The 23,143-nt window shown below is 36.3% G+C and overlaps 1 protein-coding gene across 2 annotated transcripts in view; it reads right to left on the reverse strand.

Moving 5' to 3' along the window:
- ARHGAP15 (Rho GTPase activating protein 15) overlaps nt 1-22,094 on the reverse strand; it is a 701,521-nt gene extending 679,427 nt beyond the window's left edge. For both annotated transcript variants that reach the window (XM_061438774.1, XM_061438765.1), the window contains exon 1: nt 21,941-22,094. The gene's annotated coding sequence lies outside the window, so the exon portion shown is untranslated. The remainder of the gene's footprint in view (nt 1-21,940) is intronic.
- Nucleotides 22,095-23,143: the final 1,049 nt, after the last annotated feature.

A 23,143-nucleotide genomic window follows, 5' to 3' on the forward strand; every position in this document is an offset into this window, starting at 1 on the left:
GTCGGACACGACTGAAGCGACTTAGCAGCAGCAGCAGGACAACCTTGGGGCTTCCTAGGTGATGCCAGAGGTAAAGAACCGACCTGCCAATGCAGGAGACATGAGGCTCGGGTTTGATCTCTGGGTTGGGAAGATCCCCAGGAGGCGGGCATGGCAGCCCACTACAGTATTCTTGCCTGGAGAATCCCATGGACAGAGGAGCGTGGCAGTCTACAGTTCATATGGTTGTAAAGAGTTGGACACAATTGAAGCAACTTAGCACACATGCACAGAAATATTACTGCTTCATTAAAGAATGTGGGCTTGTCTTATAGATTCTGGGAACTGTTGATGACTTTGTTAAAGACATAATCTCTTTCCAAAAGACTTGGTGAAAAGAGACCCAGAAGAATGGATCCCCAGTTACTGAGGCTGCACAATGAACAGTAACATTTTCATGGGATGCTTCTTAATTAACTTTGAATCAGAATAAATACCACCACATCTATTTGTAAACATTAATCTTGTGATAAGAATACCCCACAATCCAGGAAAAACAAAATCAAAAAACCTTCAGGAAACTCACTTTGAACTTTCAGAGGCATGTTTAATTCTTCTGGTTATAAATCAAATGAAGAGAAAAGTAAAGGCTCCACAGAAAAGACAAAATGAAGCATTTAAGGAAGAGAGGTCCAAGGATACAATTGCATCTTATTAAGGACAAAGAAGAAAAATTAAGTTGAGAGTTAGTAGAACTGCTTATGAATTTCCCACTGGTGACCAGGTAAGCAGTTAAAAAAAAAAAGAAATAAAAGCAAATAGGAACTAAATGCTTGTATTATTACATTGATGTTCAGGCAGCAAAAGAAATTTTATGAAATGGCAATCTCCTTAGATACAGAAGAGAACCATAAGGGGTATAAGTAATGCAATCTTCTCTCTGCTTCCTCTGTCAGTTTTGACCTAATCTAGCAAGAAATGCTGAGCCATTTTCCGCCTCTTGCGTACAAGTATCAATTAAGGGAAAACAGGGTGACTATCTTAGGGCAGCGGACGATGAAATGTCACTTACACAGAAAACATCAGCTGTACAACAAGTTGTTCGGCAGCCACAGAATTAAAATAACTGGCAAAACAAGCTGTCTCATTCTCTGGGACAGACCTGACTCTCTGATCTTTGTTGGAAGTGTATCAAGTGCAAAAATACACATTTCAACCTGTGATGGCTTGTTTCCTGGAATTTCATGTCCTATAGCATTTATTTCCTAAAGGACATGACTCAGTTGCAAAGCCCTTTTATCAAGCAGATGAAATCTAATCACACATTGATTGCAGTACACTAGGCTCCCTCTATCTCCATCTTGGCCTGCCCAAGTTAAAATATGGGGAAGCTGCATATTGCATAATTAGTGTTCGACAGTAATTAATGAGAGTCAGTAATGGAGGGTAGTAAAATGTGGCTGACATTTGTTTTATTTAGCAAATTTGTTATTGTATCCTATTAGTCTTTCCCTAATGCCCATGTCTTCAAACTCTGAATTGATTGAATTGGATTTCAGTGCCAAAGGGACATGTCTGAGAATGGGACAGTAATATGGTCCATCACTGTGACAATGATAGCCCCATTAAGATACAAATATTTCAGAATAACTTTTTAAATGCATTTAAAAATGATTTCTTTCTCGCTCAATAACATATGCCTAAAACACAGTTTAAATCAATTTTTTTATGTGTGTGTATGCCTGTATTTTTATAACATGAATTGTCACAAACTGAATGCATACTCATGTAACCACACCCAAACTGAGAAACTCAAAATCAACAGCACTCCAAAAGCCCTCGGAAGCTCCCTTCCGGTCACTGTCTATCCCCAACCCCATCAGTGATAACCATCATTCTACCTTCTTAAGTTTTGTCTATTTTGAACTTATATATAACAGAAACCTAGAATATATACTTTTTATTGCTGGGCTTATTTCACTCAAAATTTCATTTGTGTAGCTGATTGCTATTTGATATTCTTTGGAAGTATCTGTGCAAAATTGTCCTTTTCTTACTGATTTGTAGGAGCTGTTTTATATCCTGAATACAAGTTTCTTTTTAGTATATCTGTTGCAATAGTGATTTTCTTTTTTTTGTAGGTTGCTTTTTACTCACTCATCTTTTCATTAGTAGAGATTTAGCTTTAATATATCCAATGTATCACTTATCTAACTTTGTGATTAGTGCTCTTTTTGTCCTCTTAAGAAGTCCTTGCCTAATCCACGGCTACAAAGACTATTCATGTATTTTCCTCTAAAAAGCTTTGGTGTTTAAACTTTTTTTTTTAGAACTGTGATCCTTCTGGAAATAATTGCTGTTTGTGTGAGGTAGGATAATGTTCTTTCTATATAAATAACTCATATATATATTGGAGAGGAAATGGCAAGACACTCCAGTATTCTTGCCTGGAGAATATCATGGACAGAGGAGCCTGGAAGGCTGCAGCCCATAGGGTTACACAGAGTTAAACACAACTGAAGCGACTTAGCACATGTGTGTGTGTGTGTGTGTGTAAATATATATATATATAAAATATTAATTAGAAGGAACTGTCATTTCTTGTGATTTATCTAGGTGAAACAAGACCTGGGACCTGGCTCTACATCTGAAGTGAACAGATGCTGAAGAGCTCTCTTATCCACAGGTATCGACAGTAGGTGCCATTGAGTCTAATAATTACATAACTATTCGGTTACAATCTTGGTAAATACTTGGTAACTGGGGATACAAGTTGAATAAAAAGCTTTTTTTAACAAGTAGGAAAAAATACCCATTCTTAGAGGAGCAATCCTCAGAAGTTCAGCTCTGCAGATTTTTATCAGCTAGGAGGTTTGTTACAGTCAGAGTTCTGAACATTGGGTATTTGTTCAGAGCTAGCTCGATTACCCACATAGAAGACTGTTAGTAGAGAGGTGGGGTTTTAATCTTAGCAAGAAAATGAGGCAATGAATGACCAGTTTTCCAATAGAGGATGTTGTAGTCAGGGACAAAACTATGCCTAATGAAGAAGGTGTGACTTCCTGAGGCACTGGGACTTGTAAACAAGGAGGTAACATACTTGATTTGTGTATCTTAAGTGCACACTAAAAGCCATAATCACTTGTTACAGTTTATTATTAAATTCACAGAACTCCATTTCACTGGAATTAGTTAAAGATCCCCTACATTAAGCTTTCCCATGAGAGGCAGGGTCAGAAATAACTCAACTTCAGCTAAAAAAAAAAAAAAAAAAGACTCTAGAAGTGAGAAAGAAGATAGCTGACAGCTGTAGAGCAGTGATTCTCAAGGATCAGTGTGAGAAGCTTCACAGACATGCATATTTCACCGTACCTTCCAAAGATATTCCCATTTAGCAGGACTGAGAATGAGCCTGAGAAAGAACACATTTGGCCACCACCCTTAGTGATTCATATGCACATTGAACTTTGATGAGAAACTTTGACAGAATTATATAGTTTTTTTTTTTTTAATTTTATATCGTCATTGTCCTAAAATTGTAACAATTACTACAATTGTCTTATTTTTAAAGACCAATGGTACTAGGTTCATACTTGTTAATATTTTTGCTCTAATTAAGTTTTCCGGAATTAAAATTCCCTTTGGAATATGCCGGTGTTTTGGGGGAGTGGTGTGTGGATCACAGTTGAGAACAGCAAGAAGAGAAATGAGTAGGTAGCTAAATAAATATATATTATTTAGTATATAGATTTAGCATTAATTATATATTATCTAGTATATAGATTGACACACAGACACCTAGGTACATGTAAGGAATACTGTGAATATCTTATTTGAGATTAATTAAAATATGATGTTTAGCTATCTAGAACATATATCCAGTCCTAACTTTTGCTGCAAAATTAATTATTTTATATAAAGGAAAAACCAAGTTGGCTTATACTACAAGAAATCTAGGTCTATTGTAGAACTTTCATCAAGTGTTTTTTGTTGTTGTTTTTTATATCATAAACATAGTAAGTTTGAGTAAAACAACTTGAACAATTTGAACATGTGGAAAGCCATTCTCTTCCTTGTTAAACATCAAAAGATATTTAGTGTGAGAACAAAACAGATTCCATAAAATATTGCTGTTTTCATTCAAATTTAATCTGAAATCTGGGGACAGTAAAGTTTCTCCTTGGAAGGAAAGTCATGACCAACCTAGATAGCATATTGAAAAGCAGAGACATTACTTTGCCAACAAAGGTCCGTCTAGTCAAGGCTATGGTTTTTCCTGTGGTCATATATGGATGTGAGAGTTGGACTGTGAAGAAAGCTGAGCACTGAAGAATTGATGCTTTGGAACTGTGGTGTTGGAGAAGACTCTTGAGAGTCCCTTGGACTGCAAGGAGATCCAACCAGTCCATTCTGAAGGAGATCAGCCCTGGGATTTCTTTGGAAGGAATGATGCTAAAGCTGAAACTCTAGTACTTTGGCCACCTCATGCAAAGAGTTGATTCATTGGAAAAGATCCTGATGCTGGGAGGGATTAGGGGCAGGAGAAGAAGGGGACGACAGAGGATGAGATGGCTGGATGGCATCACCGACTCGATGGACATGAGTCTGAGTGCACTCCGGGAGTTGGTGACGGACAGGGAGGCCTGGCGTGCTGCAATTCATGGAGTCGCAAAGAGTCGGACATGACTGAGTGACTGAACTGAACTGAACTGAAAGCTTTCTTTCATGAAGTCAAGAATATCAAAATAGTAAACATTTTTAGCAGTCCACATTATTTAAATTAAAAGTTTTTGAGTGTGTTTTTCAATGCTAGTCTTTGAAGATACTATAATATCCTCTGTTATTATATATCTTAAATTGTATCCTTTCTAGGCTGCTTAACTAAAGGCTCTTATGTTGCTATAATTGCTTGAAGAGCTTCAGCTGCATTGTTAGGAACCTCAACCCAGGATTTGTTTAGGGGATATTTTCCCACTGAAATAAGTTGTTTTGCTTGTCTTTCCTCAAAGTAGATTTCAGAGGCCTCTACTCAGGAAGTAGGAGTTAGAAGAGATAGTTGTATGCATTATCAAACTAGGTTCCAGCTAACTGAGTGTAACTGTAATTTGAAGTAATTTAGCCAAATTTCTGTCTTAATTTAGACCCCTCATAAAGTAAAATATAGGATTTTGATTTGGACATCTTGAAGTGAAAAGGAATTCATAAATGGTAGAATTTTAAAATGTCTATCAGATTACCTAATTAAAAATTATTGAACAGTAGTTCTTTTTCTCTGTGTCCTCCCATATCATTTATATCCATTGTCATGACTACTTCTGGAAAAGAGATAATCATCTATTAAGAGATAACACATATGATGGGCTATACAACCACACTTGGGCTACGTTTCCTCATCCTATGCACTGAGAATTTCACACATGTATGTGTGTGCATGCACATACACAATTGTTGTTACTATTATTATTGCCACCTAAGGTATACAAAACTAAAACTCTCTTTTCTTTGCCCTATGACAATTGATCCTTTACAAGTATAGGTGTTCTGATCTGTATTTGATATTTTATGATTTTGTGAAAATCAGGGAAACTAAAGATTATTATATTTGTTATTACTTAGAAAAGTTAAATTTTGGAGACATCTTAATGGTTAAAACAATGCTTTGAGGAGGACTAGCAGCAGAAGAGTTTGTTCTTCCAAGTAAAGTAAATGAGCCTAGTTGTGAAAGGCAGACAAACAAAAGAAGGACCTAAATAAAAAGGTTATAGACAAACGGAAGCTTTTTCATAAAGTAAATGTGCTAGTCAGTCTCCAGCCATTTATTAGGATTCATTGTGTGCACAGAAGTTACTCAGAGGACTCTAGTTCTCTCTAATCATTACACCCTGCTCCTGCTTTCTTAGGAGCAGCTATAAATTCAAGAAGAGGTGGAAAACCGGCAGACTGCCAACCAAATTCAACCCACAGACATATGTTGTTGGGCCTGAACAATGTTTTGGAGAATTTTGAATCAGCTTCCAATTGAAACATGATAATTTTTACTTTTTCTAAAAACAAGTCTGTATTTGTGTGTCTTCTCTTAAAAAATGATGAGATGTGAAGAACTGGTTAAGGTATGCATGAGAACTATCAGGTGGAGATGTGTAGCTTCAGCATCTTGTAAACAGAATGAGTTCTCTCTGAATCAGGCTTTCTCTCCCTTCACCCTTTATTTGCATAGATAACCTGACTGACCTGGGGATATCTGTGACTGTGACCCCAGGAGTCAATCACCTCTAGGAGTTTTGCTTCTCTGATTTGTGGGTTGAGCAGAGTTTCTGCTGCATATTGAACTGGTATGATTTTCAATATCTTATTATTTTTAAATCCAAGCTGATAGGATTGAAAATGGAGAACAAAACCAAGAGACTGCATTTGTATCTCAACTTTAGAAAGAAATTCACTGGAGATTAACATTATTTATTTATACAATTTTTTCAACATGATCTGAAATTACCACGAATAGGATATTGTGCTGTGCTCTTTGCTATTGCTAAGCAAGTTCCTTTTCCCCCTCTCTGCTCTGACCTCCTTTACTGTTTCTATTATATTTTGGCAGATGATCATATCCTGACTTCTTTTGTTCTCTGTTCTCTACTTGAGTTAGATGTCCCTCCTGCCAAATTGACTTTGGACTCCTAAAAGTCAAATGCTGTATTTTTTTCAGTGTTGATACACTGCACTGGACCAAGAACATTTGGTGCCTGACTGAAATTCTTTGTTTCTAATTTTTCCAGTATTAAAATGAGCATTTGCAACAAGTGCAAGTTTGCCACCATATTAGAATGGTCATGATTCGCAGTCCCAAGTGTTATTGGATTCTCGTGCTTCTTTTCTACTCTCCACATCAAAAGCTGCCACATGGACCTGGGATCAGTGCACCATGGTCAGGGAAAGTCAGAATATCCACTGCATCTCACCTTGGCTCCATTCATGACTCAAGACATACTCTCTACCCATCTGCCATGCTGACTAGTCTCTGGTTTTCCTCTCCAACTGATTTCCCACCCTGCAGCTATGGTAAACTTGTTAATCCCCTTTCTTAGAGCCAGACTTCTAATCTAAAACTTCTGGCCTGTAAAAAGCAGCTAATTCTCCAGGGACAACCCCACAGCCACTTATCTCCCAATTATTTTGTCAGGGACTTCCCACTGCCACACCTTCTATCATTTAATGGATGGCCTAATACCAAGTGCTTTCAGAATTAGGACTGAGATTGGTATATTCAGTCTACCTCCATACATGAAATTTTCATCAGGTTTCCTCAAGGGGAAAACAAAACAGAATAAAAACAGAAAAAGACTTTGCTCACTGGCTCAGCACCTTAGACCTTGGACATTCCAAAATCTTTTCTTATTTTTCCCCGAGAGTATTTTTCTAGGACCCCCATGCTTTGTGAACAATCTACACTGATACTTTAAAATCCAAGGCAAAAATCAGATATAATATAAAAGTGAGTCAAAAAAACCTACTTTTTTTTTTTGCTCTCTCCTAGTTTATGTAGTTCGTCTTTGCTTCATTTTAATTTTAGGTCCAAGATTCAGTAGCTGCCTTCCACTTTTTTAACTGCTCTGTGTGATGAATATTAATTTTTCAAAATTAAAGGGTATTTTTGGTTAGGACACATCGTGAACTGCTCAAAGGAAATTCTCCATATCAACCAAAAATTGGTAAATAAACAAGAAAAGAGTGAGCCTCCTTTCTTGTCTCCCACACAGCTGTACTGAGGAAATGAAACTAATAGCAAGAAATTGCTTTTGACGAGTTTCATAATCTTGTCAGACTAATCAGAGTTGAAATAAACCAAAATTATCCTGACATGATTTTTATATCATATGGAAGGGGAAAATGGTCATCATGTGTTTCAAGACAATCTGATAGAACAGTTATACTACAACTACTATTCACATTACATTTAATCTTTCTAAAACAGTATTTTATGACACAAACTAGGCAAAGTTCCTTATGTACATTATTATTTTTTTTAATCTTGTGAGAAAAAGCCTTGTTTTTATAGATCAGGGCTTCCCTGATGGCTCAGTAGTAAAGAACCCCACCTGTCAATGGAGAAGATGCGGTTTCAATCCCTGGGTTAAGAAGATTCCCTGGAGAAGGAAATGGCAACCTATTCCAGTACTTTTGCCTGGGAAATCCCATGGCCAGAGGAGCCTGGCAGGCTATATAGTGCATAGGGTCACAAAAGATTCAGATATGACTTAGCAACTTAGGAACAATAATAAATCAGGAAACTCTGGCTCAGAGAGATTAAGTAAGTTGTATAAAATAACATATATACTATCTAACAACTGATGGAGCCCAAGATTTAACTTTATTTTTCTGACTTCCCAGGCAATACTCTTTTATCTTTACTATCTCTCATATTGGTTAGAATGGCTGTCATCAAAAAAATCTACAAACAAAAATCTCCACAATAAATGCTGGAGAGGGTGTGGGGAAAAGGGAACCCTCTTCCTACACTGTTGGTGGAAATGTAAATTTGTACAGCCACTACTGGGCTTTCCTGTGGCTCAGTATACCTGTGGCGGATTCATGTTGATATATGGCAAAACCAATACAATATTGTAAAGTTAAAAAAAAAAAAAAAAAGAATCTGCCTGTAATGCAGGAGATGTGGTTTTGATCCCTGGGTCAGAAAGATATCCTGGAGAAGGGAATGGCAACCCACTCTGGTATTCTTCCCTGGAAAATTCTGTGGACTGAGGAGACTGTGCTCAGAAAGAGTCGGACACGACTGATTAACACTTTCATTTTCACTTCACAGCCACTATGGAGAATGATACGGAAGTTCCTTAAAAAAGCAAAAATAGAACTACCACGAGCGAAGTGAGTGAAAGTCACTCAGTCATGTCCAACTCTTTGCAACCCCACGGACTATTACTGTCCATGGAATTCTTCAGGCCAGAATATTGGAGTGGAGATCCCTCCTCCAGGGGATCTTCCCAATGCAGGGACTGGACTCAGGTCTCCTGCATTGCAGGTGGATTCGTTACCAACTGAGCTATCAGGGAAGCACCTACATTACAATTTACTATGTGGTAAAAAGTATGAGGAGGGGAGCAGCCAAGCCATGATGACCAGATATTATCTATCTGGCTGTATGATCATAAATCTGACCATATGATCCAGCAATCCGACTCCTAGGTAAACATAAGGAGAAAGACATAATTCAAAAGGATACATGCACTCCGATGTTCACTGGAGCACTATTTACAATAGCCAAGAGGTGGTAAGAACCTAAATGTCCATCAACAGAAGAAAGGATAAAGAAGATGTGGCATATATATATATATATATATATATACACACACACACACACACAATGGAATATTATAATAGTCATAAAAGGAAACAAAACTGTGCCATTTTCAAGACATGGATGGACCTAGGGACTGTCATACAGAGTGAAGCAAGTCAGAAAGAGAGAAACAAATATCGTATAATGTCTCTCAGATGTGGAATCTAGAAAAATGGTATAGATGAACTTATTTGCTATTAGAAGAGAGTCATAGATGTAGAGAACAAACAAATTTACCAAGGGAGAAGGAGGTGGTGCTACAAATTGGGAGATTGGGATTGGCATATGTACATTACTATGTAAAAAGAAAAGAGAATTAATGAGAACCTATTGTACAGCCCTGGGAACTCTACTCAGTGATCTGTGATAACCTAAATGGGAGGAAACCTAAGAAAAGAATGGATATATGTATATGTAAAACTGATTCACTTTGTTGTACAGCAGAAACTAGCACAAAGTATAAAGCAACGCTGCTGCTGCTGCTAAGTCGCTGCAGTCGTGTCCGACTCTGTGTGACCCCATAGACGGCAGCCCACTAGGCTCCTCTGTCCCTGGGATTCTCCAGGCAAGAATACTGGAGTGGGTTGCCATTTCCTTCTCCAATGCATGAAAGTGAAAAGTGAAAGTGAAATCGCTCAGTCATGCCCAACTCTTAGCGACCCCATGGATAGCAGCCTACCAGTCTCCTCCGCCCATGGGATTTTCCAGGCAAGAGTACTGGAGTGGGTTGCCGTTGCCTTCTCCAATAAAGCAATATATTCCATGTAAAATATATATATACATATATATGTATATATACTTATATATAAATATAATCTTTACTATCTCCATAAGAAATTAAAATGTTCTGGACCAGAATTTGGGAAGAATATGTCCTTAGCCTATCCTCAAACACTTTTCTCCAAGCTTCCTTGTCTTTTATTAAATCTGCTTTTTCCACTAGCTTGCTAGAATAGCTACATAAAAATAATTATGCAAAGTCACTTTTAAAACTCTAAATAGATTATAAATAGACAATAGACATTCTTATTTGTATTAATTAATTTGAACCCAACCATCACCATAAAGACATAAAATAAACTTTACATAGGCCAAATGACGTAAGAGAAATGAGTACTAAAGTAAGACCCTTTGCCATAGTCTAGACAAGCCTTAAAGGATAACCAAATGAGTAACTAAGACAATAACTGAACACAGAGAGAAGGAACTGAATACCAATGGTAATTGATTGGATGTATGGACAGGAGTCCATGGAGATCCCAAGCTTACTTCTTTAGGTGATTTGAAGAACTTAACTGAAGTTTAAAAGAGAATGGGGATTCTGTAGGGAGATTATGGTTTTCACATGAGGCGTATACTCAGTTTGAACTGCTGACTAGACATTAGGGAAGAGGTATCAAGTGACAACCGGAACCAGGAACAATACTGGGAGAGAGACCAAAGCCAAACATAAAAATTGAAGGCCCATATTGATTAAATTCAAATCATAAAAATGAATAAGAATGTCAAGTAATCTTGTGAGAAGAAGAGATGGCCTAAAATTTTGCCATCCACTAGAAATAGTTGTAACATGAGTAATTTAAAATTTTCTGGTAGCCATCCTGTATGAGGAAAATGAAAGAAGTGACCCCATTAAAATAATATTTTTTTATTTAATTCCCTATGTTGACATAATTTTAGCATATAAAAATGTAAAAATATTAATGAGATACTTTACATTGTTTGTTTCTATTGTCTTCAAAAACTGGTGCTTATTTAACACTCAATTTAGATTCATGCATTTTAAATGCTAAATAGCCATCTAGGGCTAATTTCTACCATAATGGACAGCATGATTCTAGGACAGAATTTGTGGGATCTAAGGGCTGAAAGGAAACATAGGGTCCAGGGAAGATAAGAAAAGAGAAACAGGAAACTAAGGCAAAAAATGTCTTCTTCCTCACATATTTTATAACATCTGTACATAAAGTAGATGTGTGCATATATATATGAATAAGGGACAGGTTTTTACAGATGGAATAGTTTTTTTACATATGAGACAGAGCAGGATCCTTCTAAACTGTTTCAGACTATAGCGCCTCCTGAATGAGGTTCAGTATGGCTTAACTACCGACGCCTAACAGGCTTAGAAATGATAGCATGACATAGTGGAAAATAACAAGAATTTTATATCATGTGGATCTTCATACGAATCATGATTCAGCCTACCAATAGCACTATAAATTTGGGCACTTAACCACTTAACCTAAGCTTTCTTATCTTTAAAATGGGAATACTAACTCCCTTACATAATGTTTGTAGGATTCAAATGCTATTAAGTATTCAAAACACCTGATACATAATACACAGTGAATAAATCATAGCACTAATGATTACTATTAATAATCCCACTCTAATAATCATTTTTATTAACAATGTCTCATGCTACTGCAAGTATCTAGACAAGAAAGGAATACTGTTTGTTTAGCCTAACATCATGGTACCTACCACAGTGTTGGAGACACCACTGGGATAAATCAACATTCATTTTTTTCCTCCTACATTCTACTTCCTTTAGGAGAACCATCAAGGTATGAATAGAGGCTCAGACTACTTGATTTCCCAGGGCATGTAACAGAAAGGCGAAAAAGATTAATATGGGCCTCACTGTTCAGTTTCTATCCCTTAAAGTTCTAATATGAACTTAACTGAAGCAGAAAGATTAATTTAAAAAAAAAAAAAAATTCCCTTGACACAGCACTCAACTTCCTGAGCATTCTACCTTTTACAGCTATTTTAAAAAGAAATCTCGTTATGACTCCAAGCTTGTCATTATATCAGCAGAGACTAGAACAAAAAGTTCTCTAATTGTTTAGGAAATGAATCTAAAATAAGTAAAATTATTCAATGTAACACCATGGTTGTAGAGAAACAGCTTAAAATTTAAATGCTAAGAGGTAGTTGGTGTTTTTTTTATCAGTTTATTCAATATGTTCTCAGATGGAGGGTTGTTTGATTTGGAGTTTCAGAGAAGCGCCACAGTATAGAATGGATCCAATGTTCCAATCCCACCTTCGGCACTGTCATGTTACTCAAAAGGAGTCCATAAAGTGTCATTGTTTGAAATATGTTTCTAGCTTTCTTTCCCCTAAGTTTATCTTATTTGTGAGACCCAACAGAAGTCACAAATCTCCAGAAAACCTTCCCTGGCTCCACAGTCCACATTCAGCTTTCATATTATTTATTCTTTCACTAATCAAATATTTAGAGTGTTTATTATATGCCTACCACTGTTCCAGATTCTCAGTATTCAGTAGTAAAGAGGCAGAAAAAGTCAACACTTTCATAGAGCATTCAGTTTTGGGTAAAGATAGCCACTAAATGACTTCACATGTAATAATGATTCCTCATATCCAAAATGCCATTTAAGCAAACAAAAGCAGAGTAATTAGGCAGAGTATCTGAAAAATCATGGAAAAAGACTGAATTAAAGTACAATAGAAAATCATTTGGAATGTTTTAGTTGGAGAGTTGTATGATTTAAGTCTTAAGAAAGTTACTCTGGCTACTCTTCAGAAAATGATTATCAGGAAATGTAGAATCAGGGAAATGAGTCAGGAGAACTCTCCAGCAGTAGAGGTGTTAAGAAGTGATTAAATTTGGGATATCTTGATATACATTTACCCCTTGCTTAATGTTTAATTCATTCCTCCTAAGAGAAAACCAGTTAAATAAAAGCAAGATACCCAACCAACATTTATAAATATAAAAATTCATGAATAGATTTTAAAAATGGGTTTATGTAAGTAGTAACAACAATTTGAAAAATACTCTACATAAAACATATTAAAAGTGTATTTAATATATTTCTTTTATTCTGTATCTTTGTCTTCACCGATGTTTTTGAGACAGATTTCTTGCCCTCAGATGGGCAAGAAAATGCTAAATTACATTTATCATTTAATGATTACATGATAAATTATATAAATGATACTTAATGATATAACAAAAACAAACAAAACAATTATAGGGTCAGAAAATCTGACAGGAACATTCTACAAGCTCCTATTTCTTCAACCTTTTCAGTTCATTAAATATGTTCAAATAAACATTGCTCCATATATTTCACATGATTTATCTCTAACTTGAAGCTAGGAAGTAAATTAGTAAGTGTGGTTCTATTTAAAATTGTGATGTCATCTAAATGCCACGTTTTGTAGTGTATACATTTATCGGTGTTTTGAGGAATATTCAGTATACAAACAAACAAAAAATAAAAAGACCCAATAGTCTGAAAAAAAAAAATATATATATACCTTTTTAAGAGCCAACACTGAGAAAAGTAAACAGGATTATGGGAGATGAATTAATATTTTGCAGGTTCTGCCTATTGCTGATTAACTGGATGTTGGTTTGGGATAGGGAGTATGAGAGAAGGAATGAAACTGGAGATAATTCTTATTTACTATCCTGAACAGAGAGATAAATGGTGGTGCCATTAAATGAGATAAATGAAAATAGGGAAGAGGCAGGCTGGGTTGGGGGCAGATGGGGAGTAATTAGGAGCTTAGTTTTTGAACATACTCATTTTGTTGTCTCTTGCAACATTCAAGTGGAGATGATAGGCAATAGCATTTACGGCTTTAGTGCTAAAAAACAAAAGGCTTGGTCTAGAGAGCTAATTAGAATATCAGTTCAGTTCAGTTCAGTCGCTCAGTCGTGTCCGACTCTTTGCGACCCCATGAATCGCAGCACACCAGGCCTCCCTGTCCATCACCAACTCCCGGAGTTCACTCAGACTCATGTCCATTGAGTCAGTGATGCCATCCAGCCATCTCATCCTCTGTCGTCCCCTTCTCCTCCTGCCCCCAATCCCTCCCAGCATCAGAGTCTTTTCCAATGAGTCAACTCTTTGCATGAGGTGGCCAAAGTACTGGACTTTCAGCTTTAGCATCATTCCTTCCAAAGAAATCCCAGGGCTGATCTCCTTCTGAATGGACTGGTTGGATCTCCTTGCAGTCCAAGGGACTCTCAAGAGTCTTAGGTAGTATTTAAAATCATGGCAATATATAATATTGCATAGAAATAAACTTGAAGACAATAGCTAGGACCGAAAAAGTAGAAATATGAAGATTAAGTGCAGGACATTTTAAAATTTATAGGGTTGGGTAATGGGGAACAGCTAGCAAAGAGACAGAAAAGGAGCATCCAAATAGTTTGGAGAAAAACTGGGAGAATGAAATATCATAGAATTTAAATAAGGAGAGAATTTCAAGAGAGAAGGAATGTTCAGTTGCATCAGATGCAACTCACATGTGAATAACATGAAGACATAAATAAGCCACCGAGTTTAGTAAAATGAAACTCTGGGCTTCCCAGGTGGTGCTAATGGTAAGGAATCCACAGGCTAACACAGGAGACTTAACTGAAGCAGTTGGATCCCTGGGTTGGGAAGCTACCCTGGAGGAGGAAATGGCACCTCACTTCAGTACCCTTATTCTGAAGAATCCCAAGGATAGAGGAGCCTGGTAGGCTATAGTACATGGAGTCACAATGAAGCGGACATGACTGAGCATTTGAGAACAGCACAGCACAACCAGTCTCTGACAATAGCATATTCTGTAATATTTCTAAGGCATTGACTTTAAATTTATGAATTTATATTTAAATTCTTATGTTTATACACTTAGCTACCTAAGAAGTTTTCACTGGCTAGATAGCACACTGACTCTGTATCCCCAATAATTCCTAGCATAATACACTGTACTTAGTTGGAGCTCAAAATTATTTATGGAATTGAATTGGGCTGATGCCCATTGAAAGAGAAAAATCAATTTTAAAATTCACAGTTGTATGTTTTTGACAAGACTGATTTTTTAAAAATAAGATAGTCTGCCTATTTTTTGGCATCCCCTAAATACTCCCTCTCATCAAATGTGCTTTCCTACCACTTCAATGAAGATAGAATCAACAGAGAAAGTGTTCCTTCAACTTCCTTTCCTCACTTCATCGTCTCTACATCCAATTCATCTACATACACACTCATTAAAGTGCTCTTCCTTCTGTTTCAGGTTAACTTATCTATTTGAGCTAGTGATTACACCAATCTGTACTGTATCATCTGAGACCTTGTTGGATATCTGAATATATATATATATTTTTTTTTCTTTATTTTCATTTCTTTTCTCTTTCCCTTCACTTAAACATTCATATTTCATACTCATTTTAGCTATTGCCTATTTCAAGCTTTATAAAAAGAATATTTTATATACACTAGCCTCAATTCCCTACTTCCTTTAATATCTCATTCTAGCCTTGAACTTAACTAAGATTTTGGTCCTTAATTATACAGTTGAGAAAGGATACACTCTGTTATTAGTAAAAAAACAACAAGACCTCTAACCTTTTAAAAAACAAGCTTATCTCAATCATAATAACAGAAATATTACATAAAACTTTATGAGGACACAGTTTTCTACAGACTGGAAAAACCTGAAATGTTTGGTAACACAATCTGTTAGAAAAGCTATGAAGCCTCCACCAGCAGTCTCAATAAGTGCTGATGGAAGTTCAAAAACTTACAACTAACATGAAGGACAGTTTGGCAATACCATTTTATCTGTCTATCTATCTATCAGTACCATTTTATCTCTTGGCTTATAAAAACACAGTATTTCTGGGAATTCATTCCATAGATATATTTTCAAATGTACACAATTATATTAAAACATTCTTTTCAGCAGCAAAAAAAAATTTAAAGCACTCATGACTCTTTTAAAAAAGACACTGGTTAGATTAAGTACAATATATCCACAGAGTGGAATACAGTACAGCTATAAACAAAGAGAGAGAGAATTAGACAGTTTATTATCTTTATAATTAAAATAGCTCCAAGATATTACTGAAAGAAAAAAGTGAAGAGATATATATAGCATACTACCTTTAATGTAATAAAGATATTTGCACACATACCTGTGTGTATATACATATATGCTTCTGCATAAAAAAAAAAAAACTATAAAAGGATTTTTTAAAAAACCTATGAAAAGTAGTTACTTGTTGGGTTAAGGTGGGAAAAAACAGAGGTTTATAGAAGCAGGAAAATAAGAAAGATTTTCACTAAAATGCTTATATTTAGGTTTTGTTTTCAAACCATTTCACTGTGTCACTTATTCTCAAAATTAAAAACAACCAATCAGAGTTCCACAATATAGAAGAAAAAACAAAATATTATAAGCACAGCCTATATTAGAACCTCTCTTCATAGAAGACAAGCATTTCTCCAAACCACCCTAAAGAGTATATCATCAACAGTAAGTCCTATGGAAGAAGTAAACAAATCCTGATGCTACATAACCCACCCAGATGCAATTATGGCCATCCAATTAGGGATTTCCCCTGCCTAACAACCTTGTAGTTACCTATTCTATAGAGTCATGATCTGCTCAGCAAGTTCACTCTATTAGAATCTCAAACTATCTGCCCCAACCTCTTACTAGTATACTTGTCGCTAACAGCAGGAGACAACTCACTCTGCCTTGGAAATTCTGTTACTCCATGTTTTCATCCTTTGACACATTCTTTCCTGTCCCTTAGAATGTTTTTCATCTCCCCAGTTCTAACTTTCTCTGGAAACTACCACAGTAGCACCCCCTTATCCATGGGGATACATTCCAAGAGCCATAATGGGTACCCAAAACTACAGGCAGTACCAAATCCTATATAGACAATGTTTTTTCTTAGTATACAAACCTATGATAGAGTTTAGTTAATTAGTCACAGGAAAAGATTAACAACTACTAACAGAACAATTGTAACAACATACTGTAAAATTATGTGGACAGTGGTCTCTCACACACACACAAATTATTTTACTGTACAAATTTAATGTCTTTTTCATCTTAATTAAGCACTTACCATGCACTGTGGTCACAGCTATTGCAGTTTGAGGTGCAACAGCAAAGCACACAGGATTTTATTTCCCTTCTTCACAATTTCATGAATAGAAGATTCAGGTTCACCCCTACTGTAAATCTTAGCAGCCTCGACATATATATGTATTTTTTTTTTTTCTCTCACACCCTTTCACTTAGGGGAAGCACGCAGGGCTTCTCATTGGCATGTCCAAACAACCAGGCCAGCAGCACTACTCTTGTGCTATGGGGCCGGTATTAAGTGAAATAAGGGGGACTCCAGAACAAACGCGAAACTTCAAACCCAGGAGAGCATGGATCTGATAAGCAAGATGGCTGAGGAGTGAGTTACAGAGGAAACGCTAGACTCCGGACTGATTCGCAGGAGCAGGACGAGGTGAGACTTCGTCAAGCTACTTCAGAAAGGTGAACAATTGCAAATGTATGAATTATTTCTGGAAGTTTGTCTTCAATAGTTTTGGACTGTGGTTGATTATGGACACTGCAGAAAGCAAAATTTTGGAGAAGGGGGAACTGCTGTACACATATTTATTCAAAAATTTTGTCCTGATTTCTCTGACTGAATATGGTAAATGATATGTCTGCAAAATTCTCTAGTTTATTGCCTGGCATATAACAGGAAGACAAAAATGTTCGACGAAGGTCTGAATCCTAATAGAACATCTCATATCTTTTTATGGTACTTGATATATTTTGTCACCATTATAATTATTAATATAATGATTTTACTAGATTTTGTGAAGAAGGAAATGCCTACCCACTCCAGTATTCTTGCCTGGGAAATTCCATGATCAAAGGAGCTTGGTAGGCTACACTCAATGGGGTTGCCAAGAGTGGGACGACTGAGCAAGTAAACAACAACGATATTATAAACTTTTAGAAGATAAGTATTGAGGGGCAAGGGTTTATACATGGAGTGCGTGTGTGCTCAGTGGCTCAGCTGTGTCTGACTCCGGAACCTCATGGACTATGGCCCGCCAGGCTCCTTTGTCCATGGGATTTTTCAAGTTCCAATACTAGAGTAGGTTGCCATCGCTTCCTTCCAGAGGATCTTTCCCACCCAGGGATCGAACCCACCTCTCCTGCATTGCAGGAGATTCATTTCCACTGAGCCACCTGGGAAGCACATAGGAATGGCTGTGGAAAAATATTTTAAAATTCAGTTTAATTAAAACATTTGCTTCATTTAGACCTACTCTTAAACTGACATTGTTTCTGTCTGACTACAGAGCTTAGAAAGTTTAAGTAGCTCTTTTGTTCTTATTTAAATATTTATTTATTTGGCTGTGCCAGGTCTTAGGTGCAGCATGCAGGATCAAGTTCCCTTACTAGGGATCTGATCTGAGGCCGCTGCATTGGGAGCCAGGAGTCTTAGCCATTGGACCAGCAGAGAAATCCCAAGTAATGCTTTTAAATGTTACCCTATGTGGCTGTGTAATGGTTTTCTATGGCTTTCAGCTCTAAGATATGAAGTTCTCTTTCTTCTGAGGGAAGAATTTTAGTTCCTCAGTGTGGAGCCCCCTCTTTTCAGCTGAGACTCCATGTGTTGCAGGGGAAGGTGGCTCATCAGTGCAAGAGTAAGCCAGTTACCTGATCACTCAGGGTATCTGAATCTCAAAGGCAGCTCAGCATGGTCACGTGACCTGCTTTTATTCAGTCAGATCTTAATCTGAAGTATCTTTGCTGTGGCCTCGGAGGAAAGACACTCTTTTGTACAAAGTTTTCTAAAAGAGTGAGATGTAAACCTGAAGCGTCCTGGTCAACTTAGTATGAGCTTCTGCCAGAGAGTGCTTATAGAAAAGAGAGAACAAGAGCTAGGGAATGAAGAAAATGGTCTTGGTAATCCTGTGTGCGCTGCTGGGTCCAGCCTGATTTTTCTCTCCTTGGATTTTCAGTTATACAGATCAGTGCCTACCTCTATTTCCTAGGGTAATTTTAGCTTATTTTCTATCATTTGCAAACAAAGGCATTTTATCTACTATAAGCTGAAATTTAGAATAATTATAAGTACATTTTATAGTTTAGTTATATAACATTATCTTGCAGTACAAAAAATATGGTGCCCAAAGTGTTCAGGATATTAAATGATATTTAAAATACACATGTAAAACATTGGATTACGTTAGTTTCTAATTGTATGAGAATAGCAAAATACCCTGAAAATATAGTACAGTTAATTTTCATCCACTGCAAGAAACATATATATTTCTTTAGGTATATTTTAACGAAATGGACATATTTCTGTGATGGACCCTTCATGTAAAACATTCTCAGGATATTCTGGGGTTAATTGCCAGAGACAGGATGAATGGTTAACAAAACAGTCTTTGTGCCCCCAAATATTTCCCCAAAACTATTTGTCATGGAATTAGTCTCCTCACTTGAGACCGAGTAGTCAACATTTAGCTGTTCCCTTGGATCTTGTCTGCTGAGAGAACTTATTAAAATTCTACTAGAGGGAGGGGAGTCCTGAATAACAAGTTACAAGAAACAAAGCTTTGGAGTCTTCTCTTGTGAGCATGGATTCTTTTCATCAGATGCTCTAACTTCTGGAAAATAGGATGTGTACATTTTTTAACAACAGTGGGGGCGTGTTGGGAAGGAAAAAAAATTAAAAGTATGGTCTGTTTCTCTAGGTACCAAGGATGGTTGACCTTAAGTTAGGGACAGAGTAGGCCATTCTGGGATAGAGCTTTTAAAAAGAATAAGAGAAGGAATATCAAGCCTTTCAGAATTTTGCTGAATCCTGGCTCGAAGTGGAAGAGCATATTTTTCTTTAAAAAATGACTTTCCAGATGAGATCCTCTGCCTTGTTTTTATTTCATCAGAATTTTTTCCTATTCACTTAAAATGCATAAAGTTATAATAACTTATAGTAACTCATTTGTAATTTATTCTCTTAAGATTTGATCTGTGCATTCCAGGGATAACACATACCTGTTTTCTACAAAATGAGAACATCTTCGTTTATATGTCTATCATCTCTACCTGTTGCTCTTTATAATTTCATAATAAGTATGTTTAATTAATTCTTAATTTTACACATACGCCATAAAATATTTGCATTTTAATTTAACAGTTTCTGCAAGAAACAATCATTTAAAAAATAATTTGGCTTTTAAAAAACTGTAGTGGACTTTTTCAGTACCAAATGCTTATGTAGATATACATTCTTGCTAACGTGTAAGTACTACATATGTTTATTCATGTGATGCTCTTTTATAGTAAAATGAAATAAAGTAATAACATATCAACCAAAGCTATCTGAATTATAAAGCTTCTATAGATGTTCAGAACCATAATATTGAAGACAAATTTAAATAAGGCTTTCCATTGTGAGCAAATTGAAAAGCTAATCAGAATATCAAAGCAAATAAATATTAGCAGGGTTCTCTTATACTCTAACAATAAAAAAAAATGTATTGAACATCAAGTCCTAATCTCTGTTTTTTCCAAGATCATTTTAATAGTCAACAAGTAGCTAGCTTCAGTATTGACAATTGAGGAGGTCTTAAAATGGAGTATACTAGTGTAAGTAATAATTTCCTACCAAATTGACCACATCAAAAATCATTTATATGAGTCATTCAATAGAAGACAATAAAAGAAAAGAAAACTGTTGCCACTTATCAACCCTGTAACCATTTTTTAATAACATAAAAAAATAGTGTTGTGGGGTCATCATGTCCCCCATCCAACAGTACAATAAAAATGATATTATGGAAGAGTGTATAATATCTGGAGCTTTTATTAAAATTCCCTCAAAAATCTACAGTCAGATTTATTTTAGGTATTTGTCTCTGAGATTAGCAATACTTCTATACTTTTCATACATATGTTACAGCACATAAAGACATTCTGTAAAGGTAAGAAGTCACTATAAAAGAAAAGTTCTTCTCAGTTTATGATTAACAAATTATTTTAATTTCTAAGGTTATTGTTTTGGAAATCTCAAAGAAAGAAAATTATATAATTACCTAAATAACAGAAGTATATTTCTAATTTGCCTCTTTCCCATAAGTAATCCTCTGTGAAGTCATCTGTGACTTCTCTTTTAAATGCAGAGTTTTACTTATGAAATAGAAACTTGCCCTCATTTTACCCTGTATCTTAAATAAAATTTATCGGAAAAAACTCAAATGTCATGTTAGAGAACTTTCTTTTGCATTTTGAAAGCTTCCTGCTTTTTAATAGCCATTTAATAGACTACAGATTAAATAAACTACACCTTTTCAAGGGTTTCTCATGCTAACTTTAATACAATACTTTACAGTAGCTATCTTTCATGCTGCATGCAATTCAGATGTTATTTCTTACTTTTACAAAATGCCTTTTTCTCTTTATTATCTAGATCATGAAGAGTGCACTTTATAAAGCAGTCAAAGATACAAAGTCTCACATTTTCTCTCAGTATTTGAAGCACTTTGAAACTAAAAGTTTACTTTTACTCTGTTTTTAATATTTTCCTATAAAATCTTAGTGTAATATCTTTTAAAAACTTTAGAATTTAATGGTTGCAAATTTAAAAAACAATATTCTTCTCTACACCAAAGGAAACAAATTGATGTTTCAGTCACAAGTGAAAATGTTACAATTTTGTTGGAAAGGTTTGTATGTTGCTACTGAAGCATAGAATACTCTGCCAAATATTTTCAAGTTTAAATTGCATGTTTAATACAAAGTAAAACTCACTTACCTTTCTCTCAGTGCCCACTTGTTATTGAAACTTCATCAACTTCTAACTGTTAATGATTCTTTCAACAAAAATGAAAAACAGTCAACTCAAGTCACATGTCATAAGAGTAGGCCTAGGTTGGATGCTGCTTAATTTCAGTACTGGAAGAAAAAAATAAAAGGCGGGGCGGTGGAGGGGTGGGGTGGAGTTAGCAGAAAAAACTTTTAAATAAAACCACTTCCTGCGCAGATACAGTTAACCACACACATCACATCATTACTTGATTTGAAGAAATTGCCTTCTATAGTCAACGACATTGTTGTTTTCCAAGGTGATTTTCAATTTTCAGACAACCCACAGTTGTAAAGTTTTCATCAGTTCTGATTTAATGGGGCAAAATGTGCAATTAAAACTTTAGGAGGGGGAGGAGCAGCCTGCTAAGCCCTGGGGACACTTCCTCTTTCTCTGCCTTCTAGCAAGGGCTTTAAGCCTAAAGCCTGCTCTCCTCAGTGGGCTGGAACAGGTCTGTATGGCTTCGGAAGGCTCTGTTGATTGGCCTAGGAAGCCAAGAGGCCACCGGCATTGACAGAGATGGCGCTTCCGTGTGACTCATGGAGGAGCCCAAACAGAGGTGCTCCGTTACCAAGTTCATGAGGCTTTGGACAGCCTGCATTAGAGCCTGGGAGAATACAGCCAGGCCCCTGCTGTCACCTGGGGGGTGAGAGGCACTCATCTGGAGCAGCTGTGACGTTTGCTCTGGTGGTGGCTCTCTTTCTGGTGTGTTCTCTCTCTGTTTCCTAAGCAGTTCTGAAATCTGCTGAGGAGCTTTTGATCTGGCTGAATGACTTTTTGTGTGGCCTGACTTAAAAAGAAAGAATAAAGGATTCAAGGGGTATCATTTCTGGCATGCTGCTGTGTGCCCATCTATGTCAAACTTTGACCAGAGCAAGACACATTTAGGGTGGGAGTGGGAAGCTCAGAATGACTAAAGGGTGTGTGTTTTTACTGAACCATGGAGTTTTAAGAATAAGCTCCTGGATGTCCAGGCTTGGCTGGTTTTGTGAGATTTGTAGGATCTTCACGAAAGGAAAAGCTTTTCTTCCAAATATCTGAGAAAATTAAATCAGAATCTCTTGTCATAAAACCAATTAGACTAGAAATCTGTGTAATAGTTCTCAGTGATGTGGAATGTTTGGCACACATAAAGAAAAGCTTTAAAAATAT

Source organism: Bos javanicus, chromosome 2 (genome assembly GCF_032452875.1).
Source record: "Bos javanicus breed banteng chromosome 2, ARS-OSU_banteng_1.0, whole genome shotgun sequence".
Taxonomy (NCBI): Eukaryota; Metazoa; Chordata; class Mammalia; order Artiodactyla; family Bovidae; genus Bos; species Bos javanicus.